Source organism: Pinus tabuliformis, chromosome 1_2 (assembly GCF_031772625.1).
Source record: "Pinus tabuliformis cultivar Carrire ecotype Pingquan chromosome 1_2, CPIR1, whole genome shotgun sequence".
NCBI classification, from domain to species: domain Eukaryota; kingdom Viridiplantae; phylum Streptophyta; class Pinopsida; order Pinales; family Pinaceae; genus Pinus; species Pinus tabuliformis.
The window spans coordinates 137,165,446-137,191,073 of NC_142298.1; positions in this window are offsets into that span (position 1 = coordinate 137,165,446).

Sequence of the window (25,628 nt, forward strand, 5' to 3'; positions counted from 1 at the left end):
GATGAATTGAGTTATTCCATGTTAGGGTCATATCTAAACACACCAAGATTTACACACTCTTCGATAGTGGGTCACAAGTGAATCTAATCTCTGAAGACTTAGTCAACAAATTGAATCTTGAAACTGTATCTCACCATAAACCATACCCTTTAGGATGGATAAAAATAGACACCAATTTACGGGTTACAGGAGAATGTTTGTTTAAGTTTGCAATCACTGCAAATTTTGTTGATGAAGTAGAGTTAGATGTGGTACTGCTTGATATTTCAGGTGTGGTGTTGGGTAGGCCATATTTGTATGACCAGAAAGTAGTTTTTTACTGCCATGAAAACAAGTATCACTTGTTCAAGGATGGTGTGGAGTATATAGTGAGAGCCCATCACAAAAAGCTGAATAATTTTTTTGGTTAATGCAAGATAGGCAAAAAGACTAGTGAATTCAAGTAAAATTTTAGTACTTCTCATGTTCAAGACAAATTATGATATTGTTTATGAAAATGTTGTTGCATGTAATGCATGTTTCAATTCTGATTTGGTTGGTTCAGTTCATCAGAGTGATGAAGTATTTCAGGTTGTGAAAGAATCGTCCTTCAAGGAGAAAGAAATTTCACATGAAATATCTTTGCAGCAAGAGGTTTATCTTTGTGATGTTAGCATGCAAGGGTTGACAAAATTGCAAATTGTAGAGACACCAATGCAATGCAAATTTTTTTTGAACAATGGGCTCATTCAATCATCCCTTACACCATGTTGTGCACCGATGGTTATGGTGCCAAAGAGGAATGGTAACTATTTCAAGAAAGAGGACAAAAGGAGTAGTTTTCGCTAAAGCAAAGTTTTAAAAAGAGGTCAATGCAAGAATATACATAACACCAAACAAGAATGGTTTGTATGGCTTTTAATATTGTATGCTCTTTGTAGCACTTCTGTTACATACATGTATTTGAATTATGGTAAAAAAGAGTACTTTCTTGAAGAAATTGTCCACTTCGGTGACATAAACATGTTTAGAAAGTTTTCTTATGCACATGCCATCTATGAAGGAAAATTGTTTAATGTTTTGAAGATATCAAATTACAAGTTGGGTTTCACTTCTTTGATGCATTTGGGCCATGATATTGGAGGAGATAAGTTGAAGGCAAGCTCTCCAAGTTGGATACCATTGTTGATTGGTCAATGCCCAAGATCGTCATTTTGATAAGAGGTTTGTTGGGAGCAGCCCAATATTGGAAGAGAATTGTTGTTGACATTTCTTATTTTGAAGTTCCTTGGCATGCATTGTCATGTGTGTGCAAAGTCTTCCAGCTGGGAGGCAAACAGTAAGAGGTTTGTGTTGCTTCAAACCAAAAGATCAGTTTAATTCTTTTTTATGTTCTTTCAAACTTGAAAAGTTAATTTGATTTTCAGCTTTATGCAAGCAACTTCACCATCTTATTTCATTTAGAAGATTTTCATGGTGTAAATATTAAATTACAGCGATCCATACGTTTTCATTGGATGGATACTTGTCAAAAATTTCACTTGGTTCGAAGGTACAAAAGAGGTATAATCAGTGAGTTCATTGTTATGCCTTTTAGGCCTCTTGGTTATCTAACTGTTATATTCAAGTGTCATTATGTTTTACATGAAAGTTATGTTCAGAAAATTTCATACTTTCAAGATGTACAATCGGGCTTGACTCATGTAAACCAAGTAGTGAAATTTGTCATTCATTTGCATTATATTTTATTACGTTGTCTTGGTAAGAAGGATGTTACTTTTGATGGTGACATGGAAAAAACTATGAGTTTCTATGAATGACTAAAAATGGTGCAACAAATAGTGCAAGATCAGCTTGAAAAGGGCAAAGACAAGTACAGGTATAAAACGGGGTCCTCGAGGCAAGTGAATGTTGATTTCCTTATAGTGGAGCTCAAGGAAAAAAGTCTTCAAAAGCCAATTGGATCAAGCTTGGAAAGGTGAGGGGGTTGTACCCTCATCTACTTGTCAGATAATAGAGATATTTTGGATTCAAAAGGCATCTAGTGGGGAGGGATGATCAGGTGCTTAGTATTTAGCTCAAAAATAAAACTTCTTAGATTGGCTCGAAAACTATATAACTACGTCTGTCTCGTTAAGACGATCGCAATGCAATTTGTTTCACTGAAAACGGAGTCTGGATGAAGGAGAAAAGGCATGATGTTCGTTTTCTTAAACTAAAAAAATTACAGAATAAGACAAAATGATAACATGGCAATCTAGTCAGCAAGAGAAATCTTCTTCAGTTTTCGCCCAATGAGGCTGTGACAAGTGTCACTTCAAGATTCGTCAGTTTGGTTGTGCGAAGGTGAAATTGCCCAATGTCCTCCAAGGTGGAATTATGAGTTTATGATTAATATTATGTTGAAATTATATATATATATATATATATATATATATATATATATATATATATATAATGTTAAATATTTAACATTACAAATCCACATATATTTAAACCATCCAAAGTTCTAAATTATGGTCAAAGTCCAAGAAATAATTATATGGTGCATTTTTAAATGTCAATGGTAAGTCAAAATTCAAATTTTATTTGGAGAGGCAAAATATATACGGGATCAGCGGAGGGCGGGTTGAACCCGTGACCTCCCCCTCCCAAACTCCAATGCTCACCAATGAACCATCACATGCCTTGTTTAATGATGGTAACAAACATATATTTAATGTGACCATGATCTGAGAGCAGGAGAGGAGGGAGCTAGCCCTGTGGGCCAGCCCCCTCTCCATACGACCGCATTTTAAAAACCAAGGGCCAGTGCCAACAGTTAAGCTCGATTAGCGCCATTAAACCCATTAGCCTTAATTAACCTGTGTTCAAGACGACAGTAGTTTTGGAGGCATGTCAAATTCGGCGGGACTGCCAGTTTTGGCAGTGCTAACTAGAGTCTTATTCAGATTTAGCGGGGTTTCCTAAGGAAAAATTGAATGAAGCATATCTTGCTCAATTTCTGACCAATTTTGGAAAATGAATAGTCAATTTTCGATGATTTCAACCTTATGAACTTATTATTATAGGTTTAAAAGGTAATAGAAGACTTATATAGGTGATTTTTCCACAGGGAAGTTCAGGGAAGCTTAGGGCCACTAGGGAAGGGGATCATGTCTAGAACAGCCAGAGTCAATTTTCAGAAATTGAATAGTCATTTTTGGCTAATTTGGACATTCTGACAACACTGGTGTAGGTATCAAGAGCCATAGAGATTTTTAAACAACATTTTTTCCACACTGATCTAATATAGAGGCCTAAGCGATGGAAGCTGGACCAAGGAGATGTAGCCTAGGAGGGGTGAACTCCATCAAAACATTGTGTTAATGTGTCTCTTTGATGGTTTGCTACACTGTACATGTTTGTTGTTCATTATTATTTTTTAAATCTATTTTTCTCATGAATTTCTTGTTTAACTTAAGGAACTTTACCTGTTTGTAAGCACCAACAACTAAGGAAACCTCATCACAAAAGGCAAGAAACAAGCACATTGATGAGCCCCAAAAATGGATAATTATATGAGCTCATTCAACCTCATAATTCGACTTAATCCACCATTCTCATTAGTTTATTGCATGTTTTTTTATTATATTTATGCTAATAGAGTGAATTGGGTTAGTCACTATGCCAACAAGTCTAATGGGTGCTTTGTGCAGATTTTTAGTCAACTTTGAGACAAAATCAAAGGTTTTAACGAGCACTTGGTAGCCAAATTCGTGGAAGAACAAGGGAGAGGATTTGTAGGAAGGTGTCCCCTTCATTTATGGGCCCTTACGTCAAATTCTCCACCATCAGCTCGAAGTTCAAGGGCCACCAAATCGATTATCACAAGGGTAGCCGAGCAAGGGCTAGTAAAGGTGTTGTTAACTACAAGTTTTGGCAGCCGAGTTCCTAAAGTTTAGGAGGGTTGTTGGGGTCCTCAATTTGTATAAATAAGAAGCCTTAGGGCCTCATTTCAGTTAGTCACTTTGTAGGCAGAAGTTAGCTAGTTTGTAGTTCGATTTTAGTAATTCTTTTAGTCATTTTTTTAGGCAGTAGGTTAGCTTTGCATTTCAGTACATTTTCAAGTTTTCCTTATGGACAGTTTTTAGAATGTAACTATTCTCTTGATCAATAAAGATGAATCTAGCTTTGCACCAGCTCTAAATCTCTCTTAGGAGGCTGTAGCTATTGGTTTTGGGCCCATCTCAAGTGCCCAGTACCTCCTTTGTTTACTTTTATGTGTCTTTGCTGCATTCTTAGAATAAAATCTGCTATTTAGATTTAAATCTTGTTTTGTTATTTAAGTTGTTTTTGATGATTAAAAAGGCTTTTCATGTTCAGATTGATTTGATAGGTTAATAACAGAGAAGATCTTCAGAAAAAGGCCATCAAGCACCTCTGATTTCACCTCTCCCTCAGTGGGATCAGGAGCTGGGATCAAGGTGACCTTGCTGCCACCAAAAACATTGTCTTTGCTTCGCCATGCAATCATTAGTGTTCGATTTTTAATTGCAGAAGTTGGTTACATGTTCAGATTCTTGATTGCTTCGTTGCATAGTTATTATACATGGTTTCATTGCAAATAAACTTATGTTCATTCTCTTTACTGTTAGCTAGATCAGATTAGGTTAACGTAACTAGGTCTCTGATTTTCCAAGTCTTTGTTGGTTCAGTTGGAAAGACAACTGACAGAGCACCCGTACCACTTCTCTATCTGCCCATACTCCATCAATCCCGCTTGCTCCATCCTCTGTCTCGGATTCTTGCTTCACGTTTGCCATTTGCTCACTTTACCCTAATTCTCATATTTTCGTGCAACATTGCTCCACTCCTCCTTGAACAAATCCAACCATCCTTGCCACTCCTCAGCTCCATTCCCCAAGTCCTAGACCTCCTCACACCCCTATCTCACCTCCATACCCACTCCTTCATCTTTCTTCCTCCATCCATCCTCCAAAATCCCATTTCTGAACATCCTGTAGAAAACTACAGACATCCAGTAGAAATTCCAGAACACCTTGTAGAACCCCTGCAGACTTCCTGTAGAAGCTCACGAATGAGGTTTCTTGATAGCCAAACTCTGTGAAACTCTCTGTAAGGGTGTTAGGGACCCCTTAGGCCCTCTTTGAACCTTCCCAACCTTCTGCAATCATTTCATCTCGCCAATCCACCTCTGCACAGTCAAAGCACATGCACGATAATTTTGACAACTTATTCAAAAATACAAAAAGGATGTTTTTTCAGATGTTACTGTAGAAGTAGCTTAGACACATGCATTTTACCTTCCTAGAAGTCAATGGCATCTCTTTCAGTAGCTTGCATCCTCTTTCTTGCATCAGTAGGGCTAGTTGGTAAAATTAGAGTTTGCTAGAGTTTGTGTTTCCTTTCAGCTTTCCAGTTTCTTTCTGCAAGTAGATTAGCCTTCTTTGAGTTAGCTTTCATCAATCAGTCAAAAAGCTTCTTCTAAGAGCTCATAGAAGTTGGCTTAAGCTCCTAGCGAACTTGTGCCAACTAACCAAGTGACAGTCGCGGCAAGAGCTAGTACTTGTGCATATAGCACCGTCGCTTCCAAGTTTGTTACGAACTACCGGGTTGATAAAAGTAAAGAAGGGAGCCCCAGGAGTTGCAGCATTATTGCTGCAATACTGGAGCCCATCATTCTTTTTGGCGCCGTTGCCGGGGACGCGTCAGAGCATTGGTGATCGCTGTTTTTCTTCTATTTTCCACTACAACCTTCTGCTAAGTAGTTTATTTCATTTCTATTCCGCATTTTCATTTCAGCAAGATAGTTAGTTGCAGTTCAATCTTTTTTAGTTTTGTAGGTACAAGCAGAAAAAAAATAAAAATAAATAAATAAATAAAAATTAAAAAAAAAAAAAAAAAATCAACCAAAAATATTTCCTTTCATGCCTTGTAAGAGTAGAGATAATTCAAAAAAATGATTGCACAACACCCCCACTGCTTCACACAGCCAACCTTCTCCCTTCTTCGATGGTTGTGATTAAAGAACCCTTAGGTGGATCTTAAGACATATTTTAAGAACCTCAAGGGAAGAAGAAGAAGAAAACACTCCTCTGGAGCAAATGGCTGAAAACAGAAATGTTTGGAGCAATACCTTATCCAAAAATGAATTTGCAAATTAGATGGAAGATTTCAAGAGTGATATGAGGCAGTTTCTTGCCATGCAACTGGATACCTTGCGGATCCAAAGGAAGCAAGAGGAAGCCAAGAGGGCTTTGGCCATCTTTTGTCCCAGGTGCACTAGAAAGAATCCTAGGAATGAATGTCCATTGCACTCCATAGAAGTGTGTTTTGTCTGTGAAAAAGAACATCCTACATATCAGTGCCCTTCCTTACCCAGAATCAAAGCTGCATATCAGAGGGCAAAAGGAGCCACTGAACCACTCTATTATCTGAACCAAAGGAGGCCACATGGACCCATACCTTACCAGCAGGGAATGCAAGGGACATCCCAGACCTATTACGACCCCTATCCCACCACTTCCACGCCTTCTTGGGGTCCCCCTACTCATCCTTCCTGGTTCACACACCCTCCTTAGTCGGATCCATCTCCATATTATTCCAAACCAGCTGCTCATTCATTTCACTCTTATGCTCAGCCACAGCCTCAGTGGAATGCACCTCATCAAGGGTGGAGGCCCCAGTACAACTCTCCTCCCACTCCTTTATCTCCACCACCTGCTCAACCACAACCATCACCTCCTCCTCCACCAAGGCAGCCCCAAATGCCTACCCAACCACAACCCCATCCACATCCATCTCAAATATACACCCCCACTCAACTACCCGTACCACCATTTCCAAATCCACACATTGGAGTAGCTCAACTCCATTACAATGCTGAGGCACAACATGTCCAAACAACTCCTCTTGAGCTCCAAGATATTCACCATAGCTCAAGAAGAGTATTGGAGAAAAGAGATTATATTGACAGCACTGAAGGATCACATCCAGCAAAAGAAGATTCAAGAGAGGAGATCAAAGAACCATGGGTTGCACTTGATGAAGAGAAGAGATCAGAATCAGAGATTGAGAAAGCTACCTCATGGTTACCATCAAATCCTCCATGTAGTCTAGAGAAAAATCAGCAAAAAGAGGAAGATAAGAAAGTCATGATAGAAGGTGACATGAATAATGATCCAAATCAGCAAGAGGACCAAGGATATCAGAGCTATATTGAGATATGGTTCCAGACAGTCACTAAGTTGCAGCAGTACTATCTTCCTCAGCTATGTTTGATCCCTTCAAAGTCAAATCATTTGGTCTCTGAAATCAAGCATCTATTTCAAGCCTCCACATCATTTTGTCTCTAATCTCGATGTGCACATGGCTCCATTGGAAGTATTCTTATACTTGAAAATGATTTTGTTTTTCAAGTAGGGTAGGGTAGAAAAAAGAAAAAAAGAAGAAAAATAAAAGGAAAAAATAAAAATAAGAGAAAAATAAAAATCTAAGGTGAAAACCTCCTCGGAGACGCCTCAGATTGGCTCATTGATTGAAAACCTCCATGAGGTGGTCAATGGGTTGGAAAAAGGAGAAAAGAAAAAAGAATAAGATCCTTGGGTGAAAACCTCCTTTGGAGACACCCAGGGCAGGCAATTAGGGTGAAAACCTCCATGAGATGCCCTAGTTGTTTTCAAAAAAAAAGAGAAAAAGAAAGAAGAAAAAAGTAAACCTAATTTCCATTGAATAATTGCAGGTTGCAGCAAGGACATTGCAGGTTAGGAGGATCGCTTAAAACCAAGATAGAGGAAGTTCTGTGCCTTCTACAGGAAGTTCTGTGTTTTCTACAGGAAGCCTACAAACAAGCCAAAATTGATCTCCGAAGAGGACCAGAAGGCTAGGAATATGTCCATGAGGCCTGCAAGCATCCATGTTTCCATCCCTCACCCTTCTCCATCATTTTTTCCATCTCATTGTGCTTCTTTCCTAAAAACTGCGTGTTCTACAAGAAGTTCCTGTAGAAATTACAGGATTTCTACAGGGAGCTAGAAATGGATTTCAAAAAGGTAGTTTGGCAAACATGATAGCTTCCTCAAGGGTTCAGGAGTCCTCTTATAATCTTCAAACTCCTCCTCCATCATCTCCATGCCTGCATCACAGCCCAAGCTCATTTTTTTTTACCATGCAAAACACTGCAAAATGCTTGGAAGCAAAAATGCATAGTGCTAAAATTTGATTTTTCCCTCACGTGAAAACCGTTCATCCATTTACAAAACCGTTTTACGGGGAGTTGTATAGGGATGATGGAAACATGCCTGAGCAGTTTCAGCCAATTCTGGTGCACGATTTCCAAGAAGCCAGCCTCCATCACCTTCAGCCATTTTTACATTTTCTCCATATCCGTGCATCTGTTTCAAAACATATTTCATGGGGAGATGCATACGAGTGATAGTAACCTACCCAAGCAGTTTCAGCTGATTCCGATGCACGATTTCCGAGAAATTGACCTTTGTAATCTTTAGCAATTTTCCATTTTTCTCGAAATCTGTGCATCCATTGATCACAATTTTGCTATGGGAGGTGCATAATGATGATAAGAACATGCTCATAAAGTTTTAGATCAATCCGGTCTATCGTTCAAGAGCAATGGAAAAAAACAAGTTTCTGTCCTGTGAAAATTCAGCGTCAACGGCATGAGGGTGCAAATCTGAACGTGAAGCCAGCTCCTGCAGCATATCCGGGTAGAGGATACCTACAAAAGAAAAAAATAGCCATGAATCGGCCACCAAGCCATCATGCAACCACAGAAACAAATGCATTCAACAGCAAAAAGGACCCAGCAGCACGTCGACTTACAGGGATGCGTGTAAACCTGTTCCTCTATTTGCATCAATATGATTCGAAAGTGCTTAAACGAATGAAATGGTGGGATTAAGCTAGGAATCTAGCAAAGTTAACCCGACAGTGTCTTCTCTAGCACTCAGCCGGAAATCATGCAGTATACGTGGACAGTCGACTCACGTGAAAATTAAAAAAACAGGGAGTGTTGGCCGTTTGAACTCCAGTGCAACTGATCAAGAAGAGAACATGCAGTTCATGATAGCACTGCAGTCTGCATGTGGCCACGTACCCCTGGCCACTTCACTCCCTCACCACGAATCACGCCGTAATTAAAAAAATGCTCCGCTGACTCTCACCACCCGCTGATTCATTTGCACCTGCAACGTTCTTAGCCGAAGTACGCATCCTTTGCTCCCACAATCTATTAACCTGTCATCCTCCACCAAGCTTTTCAGCCTATTTCAAAATTCTCCCGCGTCCCAGGCTCGTTCAGAGGCGCCGTGACATCCTACAGAAGTTAGCAACACATTCTACAGGAAAAGGCTCTACAGGAAATACAGCATAGCCTTCCGGAGCAGAGAAAATGGATTTTTCTTCGAAAAATTTGGAGTCCCGAAAGAGGTAGGCTTGAAAAACACTCTTCCATGCATGGTGTGTTCGAAAGGTGATGAATTGAACTATATTGAATAAGGAAATCAGAGACAAGTCTTCCTATGAGTTGAAAATAGTGGTTTGCCTGTGTGTTGCTCAGAATTACTCAGTCGGTTCTGCGTCAAAACTCTCCTCCATGGTCCCTGATAAAAAAAATTCTCCTGAAAAAGATGAAGCACCGTGAGGGCTAACCTGCGTATGAAGTATTTGAATTTTCATAATTGTATGTATGCTAAAGATGAAAATTGAGCTCTATGCCCTGTCTGTGAAAACCTGATTCTTCCTTTTACATACGGACAACCGAGTTTTGGGCAGCAAAAGTTTTAGAACTAGGGAATTGGTGCAAGTTAAAATATAAACACCTGAGAGATCCTGTCCTGAGGTTCAAAGGAGGAAACCATAAAACAACAGTCCCTCTCTGCTCAAAGCCTAAAACAGAGCACTCTCACCATGCCAGGGGGATCTATCAGGAAGGAACCCTCGGATTCTAGGAAATTGCGTGAACATCCCGAGGTGGTGAACCTCTTCACCCGTGCCAATTGGATGACCTTTTGTGACAAAATTCAGGGTCATGACGATGAGATAATGGAAGAATTCTTAATGTCCCTGCAACCTAAATCAAAGACACAGGTAGAGCAGAGAGGACTGAAAAATTCCAAACAAAGGAGGGCACAACCAAGGCAACCACACAAAAACTAAAAGGGAAGACACCCCCAGCCAAGCAGACCGAAACGGTGAAGACAATTTCTATAGGAAGCCAGAAAGCAGTTTCTACAGGAAGCCAGAAAACAGTCGGCACTGAACTTTCTACAGGAAGCATGGAAACAGGACAACCAAAGGAAAAATCGCCTGAGATTTTAGCCAAGGGGGCAGCAGTTTTGCTGGCTACCCTAAGCACATCTCCAAAGCAAAAAGGGAAGCGAAAGAGGGAGCCTTCCATGTATTTTGAGGCAAGAAGGAGCATGCAGATAAAAACTGGCAGACTCCAGCCACCGTCAAAAGATCCAATCACGATTGTAGACACCCCAGCTACACAAAAGGAGAGGTCCCCCTCAAGGGAATCCATCACCTATGAACGGGGAAGCCCGAAGACATCCACCTGGAGAGAAAGAATGAAAATGTTGGACACAAAGGCCTCTCTAGAGGATGCTGAGACTGTTCTACAGGAAACACTGGCTAAGCTAAGAGAGACCGAGAAATTGGAGGAAAAGGCGACCAAACAATCACAGGAAGAAGGAAAGACAAGGAAACATCTGATGAACAACAAAGAGAGGACAAGCTGCAGGCTGAGGTTGAGGAACTAACAAAACTGCTACAGGAAAAGGAGCATAGGCAGTGGGAAGAAGTAGAGAGAAAAGCATGGTTTCATGACCGAGAAGAGGACATCACTTTAGAAGCTTGGCATGACAGGGAAGCCACCAGGGCCATCAAAGATGAGGAGATAGATTAGTTTCTCAGAGGATGAGCAGCACTTTCAGTAGGGGGGTGATGATGAGCCCCAAAAATGGATAATTATATGGGCTCATTCAACCTCCTAATTCGACTTAATCCACCATTCTCATTAGTTTATTGCATGTTTTTTATTATACTTATGCTAATAGAGTGAATTGGGTTAGTCACTATGCCAACAAGTCTAATGGGTGCTTTGTGCAGATTTTTAGTCAATTTTGAGACAAAATCAAAGGTTTTAATGAGCACTTGGCAGCCAAATTCGTGGAAGAACAAAGGAGAGGATTTGTAGGAAGGTGTCCCCTTCATTTATGGGCCCTTACCTCAAATTCTCCACCATCAGCTCGGAGTTCAAGGGCCACCAAATCGATTATCACAAGGGCAGCCGAGCAAGGGCTAGTAAAGGTGTTGTTAGCTACAAGTTTTGGCAGCCGAGTTCCTAAAGTTTAGGAGGGCTGTTGGGGTCCTCAATTTGTATAAATAAGAAGGCTTAGGGCCTCATTTCAATTAGTCACTTTGTATGTAGAAGTTAGCTAGTTTGTAGTTCAATTTTAGTCATTCTTTTAGTCATTTTTTTAGGCAGTAGGTTAGCTCTACATTTCAACACATTTTCAAGTTTTCCTTGTGGACATTTTTTGGAATGTAACTATTCTTTTGATCAATAAAGATGAATCTAGCTTTGCACCAGCTCTAAATCTCTCTTAGGAGGCTGTAGCTCTTGGGCTTGGGCCCATCTCAAGTGCCCAGTACCTCCTTTGTTTACTTTTATGTGTCTTTGCTGCATTCTTAGAATAAAATCTGCTATTTAGATTTAAATCTTGTTTTGTTATTTAAGTTTCTTTTGATGATTAAAAAGGCTTTTGATGTTCAGATTGATTTGATAGGTTAATAACAGAGAAGATATTCAGAAAAAGGCCATCAAGCACCTCTAATTTCACCTCTCCCTCAGTGGAATCAGGAGCTGGGATCAAGGTGACCTTGCTGCCACCAAAAACACTGTCTTTGCTTCGCCATGCAATCATTAGTGTTCGATTTTTAATTGCAGAAGTTGGTTACATGTTCAGATTCTTGATTGCTTCGTTGCATAGTTATTATACATGGTTTCATTGCAAATAAAATTCTGTTCATTCTCTTTACTGTTAGCTAGATCAGATTAGGTTAACGTAACTAGGTCTCTGATTTTCCAAGTCTTTGTTGGTTCAGTTGGAGAAACAACTTGCAGAGCACCCGTACCACTTCTATATCTGCCCATACTCCATCAATCCCGCCTGCTCCATCCTCTAACTCGGATTCTTGCTTCACATTTTCCATTTGCTCACTTTGCCCTAATTCCCATATTTTCGTGCAACATTGCTCCACTCCTCCTTGAACAAATCCAACTATCTTTGCCACTCCTCAGCTCCATTCCCCAAGTCCTAGACCTCCTCACACCCCTATCTCACCTCCATACCCACTCCTTCATCTTTCTTCCTCCATCCATCCTCCAAAATCCCATTTCTGAACATCTTGTAGAAAATTACAGACATCCTGTAGAAATTCCAGAACATCTTGTAGAACCCCTGCAGACTTCATGTAGAAGCTCACGAATGAGGTTTCTTGATAGCCAAACTCTGTGAAACTCTCTAGAAGGGTGTTAGGGACCCCTTAGGCCCTCTTTGAACCTTCCCAACCTTCTGCAAGCATTTCCTCTCGCCAATCCACCTTTGCACAGTCAAAATAGTCAAAGCACATGCATGATAATTTTGACAACTTATTCAAAAATACAAAAAAGATGTTTTTTTTTTAGATGTTACTGTAGAAGTAGCTTAGAAACATGCACTTTACCTTCCTCGAAGTCAATGGAATCTCTTTCAGTAGCTTGCATCCTCTTTCTTGCATCAGTAGGGCTAGTTGGTAAAATTAGGGTTTGCTAGGGTTTGTGTTTCCTTTCAGCTTTCCAGTTTCTTTCTGCAAATAGATTAGCCTTCTTTGAGTTAGCTTTCGTCCATCAGTTAAAAAGCTTCTTCTAAGAGCTCATAGAAGTTGGCTTAAGCTCCTAGCAGACTTGTGCCAGCTGACCAAGTGACAGCTGCGGCAAGAGCTAGTACTTGTGCATACAGCATCGTCGCTTCCAAATTTGTTACGAACTACCGGGTTCATAAAAGTAAAGAAGGGAGTCCCAGGAGTTGCAACATTATTGCTGCAATACTAGAGCCCACCACACATGTTTTTAAATCTGTAATTGTTATTAGCACAACAAAACTAATCATACAAAAACAGATCAAACAAGTTCATCAAAGAGAAGTTGACTTAGTCTTGGAGGAGTCTTTGTCAAGGTTCTTAGGTCTTGGAATTTTTCATTTGAAGGTTCTATAAGAAGAGATAATTTCTTGTGGTTTTTCCTCTCAATAGGAGAGGTTTTGGCCCTCGTTAGCAACCTACATTCTTTTGTCCTCTTTTCTCATTGATCTTCGTTGTTTAGTAGTTGTATTACGATAAAAGAACACAATAATAATCAAGTGAAAGAATAAATTAATTACAAGCACATAAAGTTAAGTCAAAGAACATCACAAGTAGTTATCAAAGTAAGAGAAATCACCCTAATATAGTCGCCCTTGGTTTCTCAACATGGTATCAGAGCTAAGGTGACAACAACAGGAAAGTCAACTTAAAGACCATCTAATTGAAGAAGGATTCATAAGGGTCGAGCATAAGGAGAGGATCAAGGAAAAACAATGAGGACTATTCATCACATCACAAGGACACATCATCACAACTCTTGGAAGAAGAACAAGACCTCAAAGACCTTACCTCCATTCAAAAAAGGACTCTACACTTGAAACTTTCTTGGGAAGCTTACACATTCTACAATCATCAATCAAAGGAAGCAATAAAGAGCATTTCATCATCAAAGTGATCTCCCACACATTGAACAGAGGATCACATCTCAAACATCTTTGAAGAAGATCATCAAGCTATCATCATCAAGGAGGCAATTTTAATTTTCGACAACAAAGGAGTAGTAGAAGTCAACATCATCAAGAAGGCATCAAGTCCAAGATATCATCATCAAAGGAGCATCTTCACTTGATAAGTAAGTATTATATATTTTATGTCTATATACACAATGACTTATTTCGGCAAAGGAGAACAACAAACTTTTTGGGTCATTGAATTACCTTGCATGGAATAAGATAATAGATTTGATCCTCATAGAAAATGAAGTTATTGAATATGTCACGAGATCAATCACTAAACCTCCTCAAGATAAATATCAAGCACTATCAAAGAACATGAAAGGAGAGATAAGGACTCAAAGAATCCTTATTGAGTCAATTAAGGATTCTCTCATCCCCTATGTAGCAAAGTTGAAGACATCTAAAGAAATCTATGACAAATTGGTGGAGTTGTCTTCAGTAAGCACTATAGGAGAAATCATATCTTTAATAATTGAACTATATAAGATGAAAGTCTTAAGGGAATAAGGGGTAGCCTCACACCTTATGAGGGCATATCAAATAAGATATCAACTACAAGAGCTAGGAGAAATATTGTTTGATCAAGAGATGACCACCATTGTGCTCAATGCACTAGTTGATGAATGAGGCAACTTTGTATCAACAATCTATGGGAAGAAGAAAAACACTCCATTCAACGATATGTGGTCATTATGCAGGACTAAATAAACTATATTAAAGGTGAATAACGATGTTGGATCAAATGAACGAACATAAACATATGCATCAATGGCAAGAAGGAAAGGAAATTTTGGAAAGTTTGAGCCTCGAAAGTAGTTTCAAAAGAAAATTGATATGTCTAAGATTCAATGTTGTGAATGTAGTGAGTATGGGCATTTCAAAAGGAATTGTCCTAAACTCGGGAATGAAAATAAGAAAAGAAAGGGAAGAAATGAAGCCCATGTCACCAAAAAAGTATAAGAACCAGAAAAGAAGAAGTCTAAGAAGGAAGAATTCTAGACCTCCACTATTAGAAGGTCTCTCACACACTTAATCTATTTTCAAGTGCATTGAAGTTAGCAAGTCAAAATAGGAAGCATCACAAGAATGATAGGATGCATTATGGAAAATAATGAAATGAAATCATCATAAAAGTATGTAAGGATCGTTGAAGTAGGACTTTATATGGTTGAAAGAAATCATCATTATAGAAAGGAAGTAGCTCATGGAATATTCATTGAAAGCGTAGAACAATAACTAAAGTAACGGGTTGAATATTTGAAAGTCATCTAAAAAGATAGAAGATAAAGAGATCATTATACATCAGCACCATTAGAAAGAAGCATTTGCAAAATGAGGATCATCAAGATCCTTCATTGGAATCTTTGTTAAAACACCTCCACTTGGAAGAAGCAAGTGTCATGCAGATAGTCTACATTCCACCTTGTGTGGGCTCCACAATTTAAAAGGATGATGGTATGATGACAAAAGATGTGCAACATGTCAAGTTGGTTGAATTATTTTTCATCTTCAAAAAATAAAAGGAAGCTACTCGAAGGAAGTCTAAATGACCACATGAAGGAAGAGGTACGTATATATTTGGTAATAGATAGATAGAGTCATGTCATCATATGATTGCATATAGAATAGGTAGAATGCTCTATTTCATGAGCATTATGAGAGAACAAGAAACTCTTCCATTAAAATGATGCATGAAGGCATATAGACAAAGTTCATTGAAATCTTCTACATATTGACAAAGATGAAATCAACATAATATGACCCCATCAAGAAAAATGAGGTGGTTGGCAACCATGGTTCCTAGGATAAAGGAGCTATATATGAAAGATCCTAGGGAAGAAATATGTGAATAAAGGTGAAAGAAGAGTTCATGAAAGATATATCTATAGTCATGTAAGATATTATAAGTGATAAACATTTGATGACAAGAAGATTAGCTATGGAATTTCCACAGAGAAGGCTTGAAGACCCTGATATGAATGTTGGAAAAGAAGAACCTTGGTAATGTATGTCTTGGAGATGGATTCATATGATATACGAAAGGATGTTAATGTTACAAGAAGCAAATGTCATGACAGAGGGCCATCATAAAGAGGTAATGTTGAATTGATGTTCAATTTTTATTTTTGAAAGAAAGCATCTGGTTAGGTTGTAACAGGGCTACCGAAAGAGGGTTGTAGAATTTCATCTACAATTGAATGGATGGAAGATCCTAAAAGAAACGTGACTTGGAAGATGTAGTTGCATGAAGGATATCCAAATATGGACTAGAAAATCACTTTTCGATGAAAAGAAGGATGACATGACTATTGGGTCAACACTAGATTTCATTCAATGGAAGTGAAGGAGAAGATGGTTGAAACCCTACAAAGAAGTTCTGGAAGAAGATGGATCCATGAGGAAGAAGTTAAATTTCATCCATGACATGATGATGTTGAAATAAGGAGCCCTACATGTAGTTGATAGTACCATGATCTCCACCAAAGAGAAGATAACTATTGTTGTTAACAAGTCCCTAGGTATGAGAGAGGTTGGATATATTCCTTTTATAGGAATGAGTAGATCCTCACTACTTGAGAGGGAGAGATAGACACATTATTATTGTCTTCTTTATGAAAAAAAAATGGAAGATTGGGTAAGCATTTCAATTCTGATACTCTTTAAGGATGAGGTAGGGAATCCAATAGGTAAGAGTAGTCGAAGAGGAAATTCCTTGAGGATGTGTTAATCCAAGACATGGATGGTCCTATAAGGAAATACTTTGTGAACATTCAGATGGGGTATGTTCCTTGAGATCAAATAATGAAGGTATCTATAAATCATTAGTCTCCCAAGCATTGTGCTCTAATCTTGTGGAGAGATAGAGTTGTTAGTCAAGGCCTTGCTATGTGACAATGCTAATTGATACAATGAGATGAATAGATATAAGCTAGGAAGATAACTTAGGAGATGGCTTACCAATCTGACTCTTCTTATGAGAATTCTTCAGTATGAGAATGTCCAAGTACCTTGTATGTATTATGAATACCTTCATATTTAAGAGGGATTGTTGAAGTATGTAGCTAGGTTCGGTCTTTATAAATATGAATGTACTCTTGATTCTTGTATATTGCAAAAATAAAGAAAATTATTATTATTATTATTATTATTATTATTATTATGATTTTAGCATGGGTTTCATGCTCAAGGTCAATTTTTTTTGTAGGTCAAGCACCCATTGAGTGCTTATAGTGTTTGTCAAAGAGTCAATAAGTCATTTGAGTCATTGGCATATATGAAAGACCCTATTGGGCATGTTGGATCATGTAAAAGAAAATTTATGTAAGTCAATTTGAGTCATAAAGACCCTACAAGATCAAGTTGGCCTACAAAGTGACAAGTGAGCCTCATGAAAGGGCTATTCGACCACCACGGGAAGCCTATATGTAAGGAAACATCAACCTCATTTGTAAAGTATCAAAGTAGCTCATGGAAGAATAAGAAAGTGACTAAGAAAGAGAGAAAATAAGGAGGAGATCTAAAGGAAGAAGAAACCAAATTTTTTAAGGATTGTTTTGGGCTAAAGCTTCCCACACTTATGAAGAGTTAGGGTATCAATTTATTGCAAGAATCCCGAATTATAGAGGAGTAAAGAAGCTGAATTTTGGTACCAATATGACCTACTTTGGAAGCCGAGTAAATAAGAAGAAAAGATCAAACTAAGCGAAGAAGAAAAGGGACTCTATTCTGGCCTACATAGTTCACACGTGTGAAAATCACAGAGATTGCAGGAGACCTAAAATTGTAGGTCTAGGAGGCCAAAATGTTGCAAAAATAAAGGAGCTGAAATTTGTTGCAGGGGTCAAAGCTGTGCCAAATAAGAAGTGTTTGACTTAGGTTGACTTTGTGAAATAAGTTTGTGAAGGAGAAGATGATTTGGTCTTGGAGGAATTCATCACTTGAAGATTCTATAAGAAGAGAAGAATTCTTGTGGGCTTTCCTCTCAAGAGGAGAGGTTTTGGCCCTAGCTAATATGCTACATTTTTTTTGCCGTCTTGTCTCATTGATGTTCATTGTTTGGTAGTTGTTTGATGATAAAAGAACACAATAATAAAGTGAAAGAAGAAATTAATTACAAGGAAATCAATTTAAGTCAAAGAATATCACAAGTAGTTATCAAAGTAAGAGAAATCACCCTAATTTAGTTGCCCTTGATTCCTTAACAATGTCCTCGAGTTTAAAAAAGGACAAAGAAATGACCACGAAAGCCAAAGGGATGACAATTTCCAGATCCGCCGCCTTCTTCAGATGACAAAGATGAAGACATGGAGGAGAGTTAACAACATCTAGAAGCACAAAATCAACAAGGCTCCCAAATGATGAAGGGAGAAGAGACACAAAAGAATTCAATCAAACATAACGAAGAAGCCATCAATTTAGTAGTGATTTAGCATCCTGGAAATCAACATGAGGGAAATGACAACTCCCAAGGAATAGGTGGAATTAAGCAAACACATGTTTCGAAGAGTTCAGAATCATGGGAAGAAATGCCAGCAAAATTAGCAGAAGAAAAAATGGCAATTGTAATGGCTACTCCAAATTATGGGGTTTGGCAAAAAGTTCAAAAGAAAAAAAAGTAAAAAAAAGAAACCCAATTTATCTCGATAAATGTTAATTTTGTTTTTAGGTAACCAAGCTAAAATGAATGTTTAAAGCATACATATATGGTCTTTAGCCACAGTAAATAAATGCACTTTATGCCTATACTGAAGTAACTCTATTTTTAATAAAAACTTGAGTTTATATATAGATATTATAATGTTAAATTATATTAAATGGAAAAATGCTATATGTTATTTCTAGTAATTTTTTCTTGAAATAATGTTTTAAAAAAAACATTTTAAACCATTAAAATTAATCATAGGTTAAAAATTAAATCACTAAATTCCTATATAAAAAAAGCAGAAATATCTGATAATTAGACTGGGGGAAAATTAATCGAAAAACTCATCAAATTCCAGTGAAAAATAACTTTGGGAAAGAATTTGTGACCACAACGCCAAACAAATAACGAGCAGTTTGTATGCCCATAGAAATGACGGTTAATGTCGAATCTTTAATGGCCCTTCAATAAAGACTTGTTGCGAGGGACCACCCTCAGTGACTCAGAATTTGGATCCTCTTTACGAGCTTACCACGGAAACGTGAGGAACGTAAGTCATCAAAGTCCCAATACGTTTATTCCGTAATTTCAGAGCACATCTCATTTTCGGGTGGAGGCACATTCCTTCCTTGTGCATAACATAACATGCTGCCGACCACTGCTGTTACTAGGGAATCCATGAAGCTAAACAAAATCTATCATACATTTACTAAATACTTGGTTTAGCGTCTTTTTATCCTGTTTGTTGGATCAGAATTATTATTATTTTTTTCTATCTCGTTATGTGCATACGAATAATATTTAAAATATAATATAAAATGAATCAATCGTGGAGAATGAAATTATAATTTTATTTTATTATTATTTATAAATAAATATTTAAATTTATATAATATATTTTTATTTAAAATATAATAAATAAAATAAAATCAGAGTGAAAAATGAAAATATAATTTTATTTTATTATTTTTCTAAATAAATATTTAAATTTATTATTATTATTGATGAAATGAGTAATAAAATATTTATTTTAATATATTTAATTAGTTTATAATTTTAGAATATTAGGATTCATATTTATAATTTTATTGATTTAAATTATTTTCTTAAATAAAATTAATATTTTTTAATTATGTAAAGCATAATTTTTAAAACATTTAAATTAAATTTATATTTATTATTTTTTTTAATCTAATTATAATAATTAATTTTTTAATATTTATTATTTAGTGATTAATTAATTTAAAAATTTTGTAGTATATAGGATTTTAGTTATGCAAACAAAACCCACAATAATAAGGAATCTCTCTGATTGTCAATTCTTATTATAAAAAAATAACTATAAAAATTATAAATTTATCAAGTGATGTTTAATGAAATTTAAGTTTGCATGATATGAATTTTCCAATCCTAATTATGAGTAGACTATTTAGAGGGACTAGTTTGTGGTTTAAGAAACCTTGAAATAAAGACATTGAAGTTATAAAAATTATTTAAAACATATAGTTGTCAAAATCACTTGGGGATTTCAACTAGCTTAAGCTACACTGATCTTTAATGTATTCTCATTTTGAACTTAGGTCAAGTTTGGATGTACATATATCACAAGGTCATTTAATATAATCTCCCTAATTACAACCAGACATTCAACCATTACCTTAACATATCCCAATAATTTTAGGGCACAAGGCCATTTAATATAGTCCCTCTAATTACAACCAGACATTCAACCATTACTTTAACATATCCCAATAATTTTAGGGTAGGTCTTTATGAAAATCATTTTGTAAATGTGAAAAGAGTACTATTAATCTAACCTCACTAAAATTTAATATAAAAAAGAAAAATAAACTTTAATCTATTTATTTCGTTATTTATTTTATACAGAGGAAAATCTATCTTAACTCATTGGTCAAACTAGGAGTGAGAACAACCACGACTAGCTACTATGATGAATGTTGGATGACTTATCACCCTTATTCAAGGAAAACCAAGCCACCTAGAATTACCCGTTAGTCGTCAATAAGAAGACAACCTTTTACTTCTGCCAAATACATCTGAGTCTTTAAGACATTAAACATATTTCTTAACGTGTTTCTTTATTAAAAAAAAAAACAACCAAAAAAACAAAAAACAAACAACTACTCTTGGCTAATCAAAAACACAAAATCCATTTAATGTAAATACCAATAAAAATAATTTTTTCCTTGAAATGATAGGTGAGATCATAAAGTTATGGCCATTTTAGTTTAAAGTAATGCAAGTTTTCAAATATTTTTAATATTATTGAAAAATTATTCCCCGGACGGGGGTGGAAGAAAAGGGATTACCGGTGTTCACCAGCGCGGACGGCAGCATTTGCGATGACAAGCGACACGACGAACAAGACCTGCCAAGACACCTAGCCCGAGACAGATGAAAGCTTTGCGATGTATGAACAAGTTTATATAATGGGGAACGATTGGGTTCTTTTGTTAGTGGTTTTGTGGTATGGGAGGACTGAAGGGTGGTAGATATGTTGATGGGCATGCACAGGGTGTCAACTTATGCATGCTCCACACTCTGGCTTTTCTGTGGAAAATTGTTGTAGTGGTAAGGCTTGACTCTCTAGGTGGATCCGACGTAAAATCGTGTCGCTTAATTTGGGATCCGGGTACACATGGTCATTGGAATTCTGGGCGTTTCCGGGTGTCACAGGGGTGCTAGAACTCTCAACGTTGCAGGTTTTCTTTGTGGTGTGTTTGGTGGTTGCTTTCTTGCTCCTACTTAGTCCCGTGGGTAAGTCTGTTTATGTTGTCTGATTCTTGTTGCGTGTTTTTCTTGGTTTCATTACTGTGCACGAGGTTTTGGTTTGGTTCTTCTTGTGCCGGCTGGTGGTGTGTGGTGAATTGGGAGATCCCTGGCCAAGGACCCCTTTCATTTTCAGTCTCTGGGTAGCGTGGGGAGTAGTGAATTTTTGGTTCTAGTGGGGTTTGCCTGGGGCAAGGTGAACTGCCCAAGGGAAGTTGGCAGCGACTTAATGCTCAGAGGGAGATGTCAGAGTGGGAGCTCCATTATGGTGGTGCTGGCGCCTGTGCTGATCAGAGGTGCCTCTAAGCCTGTTGATGAGGTCCAACGGCTTGGGGTTATCGGGCACGTGGTCTGGTTTTGTGCTACTACGAGGTCTCTTTTCAAGTGGTTGGGTGTGCTTGCAGCAATGCTCAGGTAGAGGGGATGGACTCCGTGAGGGATGGGGCCATCAGGCGGGACGTGAAGAAGTATTCACAGACGAGGGGATGCGTGGGCTGGTTTTGATGGGGAATTTGTCCAAGACCGGACTTATCCCCGGGCTGAGTGGACCAACCTCCCAGTCTAGAACAATTGAACTCTTAGTTGAGGCAGATTTTAGCAATGTTGGAGGAGATGCGCCAACAAAGGCACGACGATGATTGCAACGAAGTCATCTTCTTCCTGAACCACCTACAACAGAACCAGTGGGAGTGGGACATCTTAGACCGTTTAAGTTCCATTCGAAGGAGCTAACGACGCACCAATGATTTCCCCTTGACTTGATGGAGAGGCACACATGGAATTTCAGGCTCATGGTGATCCCACACCCCGAATCCGAATCCGAATGTGTATGGAATTTAGCACACATGGAGTTTCACGCTCATGGTGATCCCGACTCCGAATGTGCATGGAGTTGATAGAAAGGAATTTAGCACACATGGAGTTTCATGCTCACGGTGATCCCGACGCACCCCGAATGTGCATGGAATTGAGAGACACATATGGTTGGGAGATATGGGAGATACATGACCTCGTTGGAAAAATCCCAGAGACAATTTCACTGGAATTGACAATTATAGAAGGGAGAATGAGACAATGTGCATGCAATTGAGAAACACCTATGGTGAGGAGATGGGAGATACATGACCTCTTTGGAAAAATCCGAGAGACGCTTTCACTAGAATGGACAATTATAGAAGGGAGAATGAGTCGTGCTTAGCGGTGGAAACTTCAAACTGCAATTGAAAATAAATTACTATACCCCTTGTGCACCACGAAAGCTTGCCATGAGGTGGAGGTACACACTAACATTACTCCTCCATAATATGGTGCTTGGTCTTCTCCTTTAAAGAAGAGAAACTACTAAAGGCATTCAATTTCATTTATCATTTCAATTTTATAATAATTAGATTTATAATTAATTAAGTTACTTTTTCAATTTTCCTTATTATTTCAATAATATAATTATTAGATTTATAATAAATTGATTTTAATTGTGTTAATTTTGTAATACAATTTTTAAAATTTAATTTTAATTGTTTCTAAGATTAAGATTAATTTCAAAAATAGTTTTCTCTTTTTACTTTTTTTTTAATTAATTTATATATTGTTTTTTATAATTATTAATAATAATAATTTAAAATAAAATATAATTTAGTTAATTTTTATGATTTTATAGCTAAAACGGTAGTTCAATGAGCTATTTTTGTGTTACGAAGTATTATGTAAATGATGAGATTCCAGGTTCAAATTTCCTTTAGGTCAAGCCAAAAAAAATATGATTTTTTAATCATGACCCTGTGAGATGTATATTGGTATTTACCAACCATTTATATGCTTACATAAGTTTAAAATAAAGTTATAATTTAGTTAATTTTTATGATTTTTTTTGGTATTGTGAAATGTATCATGAGATAAGTATTTTGATAACTATTATGCATTGATATATATTTGTCTTTACCAACTATTGATTTTATATGGCTACGCTAGTGTAACAACCCTCGTTAAAGGCAAAAAGAATAAGACCAAGGTCATGGGACACATATTCCAAGTTGAATGTTAGGCGAGCACTATAGTGGGTATCACTTGTTGTTTATTATGGCTAAGGAAATAGGCAAAGGCAATGGAAAAGGCATTAGAAAAGACAAAGAAACAATAATTGACATTTATTTATGTAAATAAAAGAAAATAGGATAAAAGAGCTATGAAGAGACACAAATTTGCATTTGGAGGAAATTACAAGAAAAATGAAGGAAAATGAAGAAGAATGAGGCCTCAATGATAAAAATGCTTATGAGGTTTTTTTTAGTTTTGATTTGATATTAGTTTTAAAAAGAGAGAGAAAGAGAGATCAAGGAGGAGAAAGCAAGCAAGGAAAGGAAATAAAAATGAAGGAAAATGACAAGCAAAGGAAAGAAAGGACAAGCAAGGAAGGTCATATTAGCAGCTTCAGTAGGAGGATTTTGCAGGTAACAAGTTGCATCTGTGATTTCTTAGCTGAGGTGTGAATGCATGGTACACACATTTGATCACTTGGTTCATTTATTGTTATTGACATGGATTTTCCCTAGTTTGACAGTGGTTTCATCCATGCCCTTCCATTTCCTGGATAGTCATGGTGTTATGGGATTCCTTTTTTGGTTGAGCTTTAGATTGCCGAATCGTTGAGGTGGTCTCAGGAAAATTCCCCAAGGGTTGGGGGTGGAGATGGTTTTCTCTGGGAAGACCTCCACAGGTGGGTGGAGAAAGGCAAATTCCTCAAGGTATGGTGAAGGAATTCTGAGGCATCCAAGCTTATTTTGGCCTTTGTGATCTCTTGAACAGTTTTGACGAGATCGCGGTAGTTTGAGGGTGGAGGTGGTTTAACCTCTGGATTCTCTTGGTTGTTTACATTTTAGTTTATCCCATGAGATCCCACATTCATGCCTAGAATATCACATAGGAGTGATTAGCTGAAATAAATGTTTTGTTCAGCTTAATCTATGGTCAGGTGGTAAGTGGAACTCCCTAGCATTGTTGGCTTTACACATGTATTTAAGATCTATTTTTATAATATGATTAATGAGTACATGTATTTGTATTTATGATGATGTTATGGAAGATTTGTCATGGTTCCTAATATGGTTATATGTTGGTTATTACATGATTCTATAATGTGCTCTAACTATGTCTCTTGTTCATGATTCTATAAGTATTTGATGATTGACGAATGCATGGGCTAACAAGTGTTATTGCAACTAGCTTGAGAGGGCATTGAGACTTATTGATGATTCTTAGGTGAGCTTATTGAATTAGTGAACAAATATGTATTGATAGCCTACAAGTACTATGTACACAAAGTGTTTGTATAAATGAGTAATTTGGACCACCAACTTCTCGAGGTTGTAACTTTGGTATATGATCTCCATTTGACTATCATAATACATCATTTCGAAGATCTCTACAAGGAGGTCGAACGTGAACTATATAAAGTACATTTCAACACTTCCTAGGTCTCTCTATTTTTCTTGAAAATGTCGTTTGGGGCCCTCAAAACGGCATTAGAAGTTCAGAACCTGAAAAATTGTCAAAACTAGAAAGTTGTGTTAAATTCTAGGAAAGAAAACTTAAAAGAAATAATGTTGGGTCAAGTTACGCTGATAATAGTGTGATCACGTGTCAATGGGTGTTTGTAGTCAATTCTGGACACGTTGACCCCATTTTCCATAAGTGCACCTAGGAAATCGGGTCATGCATAGTAACTCCCATCTCATGTTTATTCTCGTGAGCAGGGTAAAGTGGGTAAATATGGGGTGGGCTGTTATAGATAGTTAAATTAAATTTCTATAAACCTTGTTTCAAAATAGACACGCTTATCGATGTAATAAATTCTTTAAAATTTTATTTCGAAAAGTGGGTAAATATGGGGTGGGGTGTTATAGCTAGTTAAATTAAAATTCTATAAACCTTGTTTCAAAATAGACATGCCTATCGACGTAATAAATTCTTTAAAATTTTATTTCAAAAATAAATTACAATTTTGTGTCAACCTATTGCTCTACTAAACCCTAGTCATGGATTCGACCTTTCTAATGGCTTCAAGCTCTAGAGGGCCTACTCTTCCTCTACCTCCTCATGCTCCTGACATTGCAACTTTCACTGTGTTGGTTTTGAGCAGTTTATGAGTTCCTTTGTTTATTTTAGTTCATTTGTTTAATATTATTTTATGCATATGTAGGTGTAGAAAGATTGTGCATCAAATTCGGTGAAGAATTTGGATTGTGTAAAGGCAACAAAGATTATTGAGTCATTAAAGGTGCTTTTCTTATGTTTCCCACTCAGGTTAATCTAGAGTCCTTGAGTTTGAGTGGTGA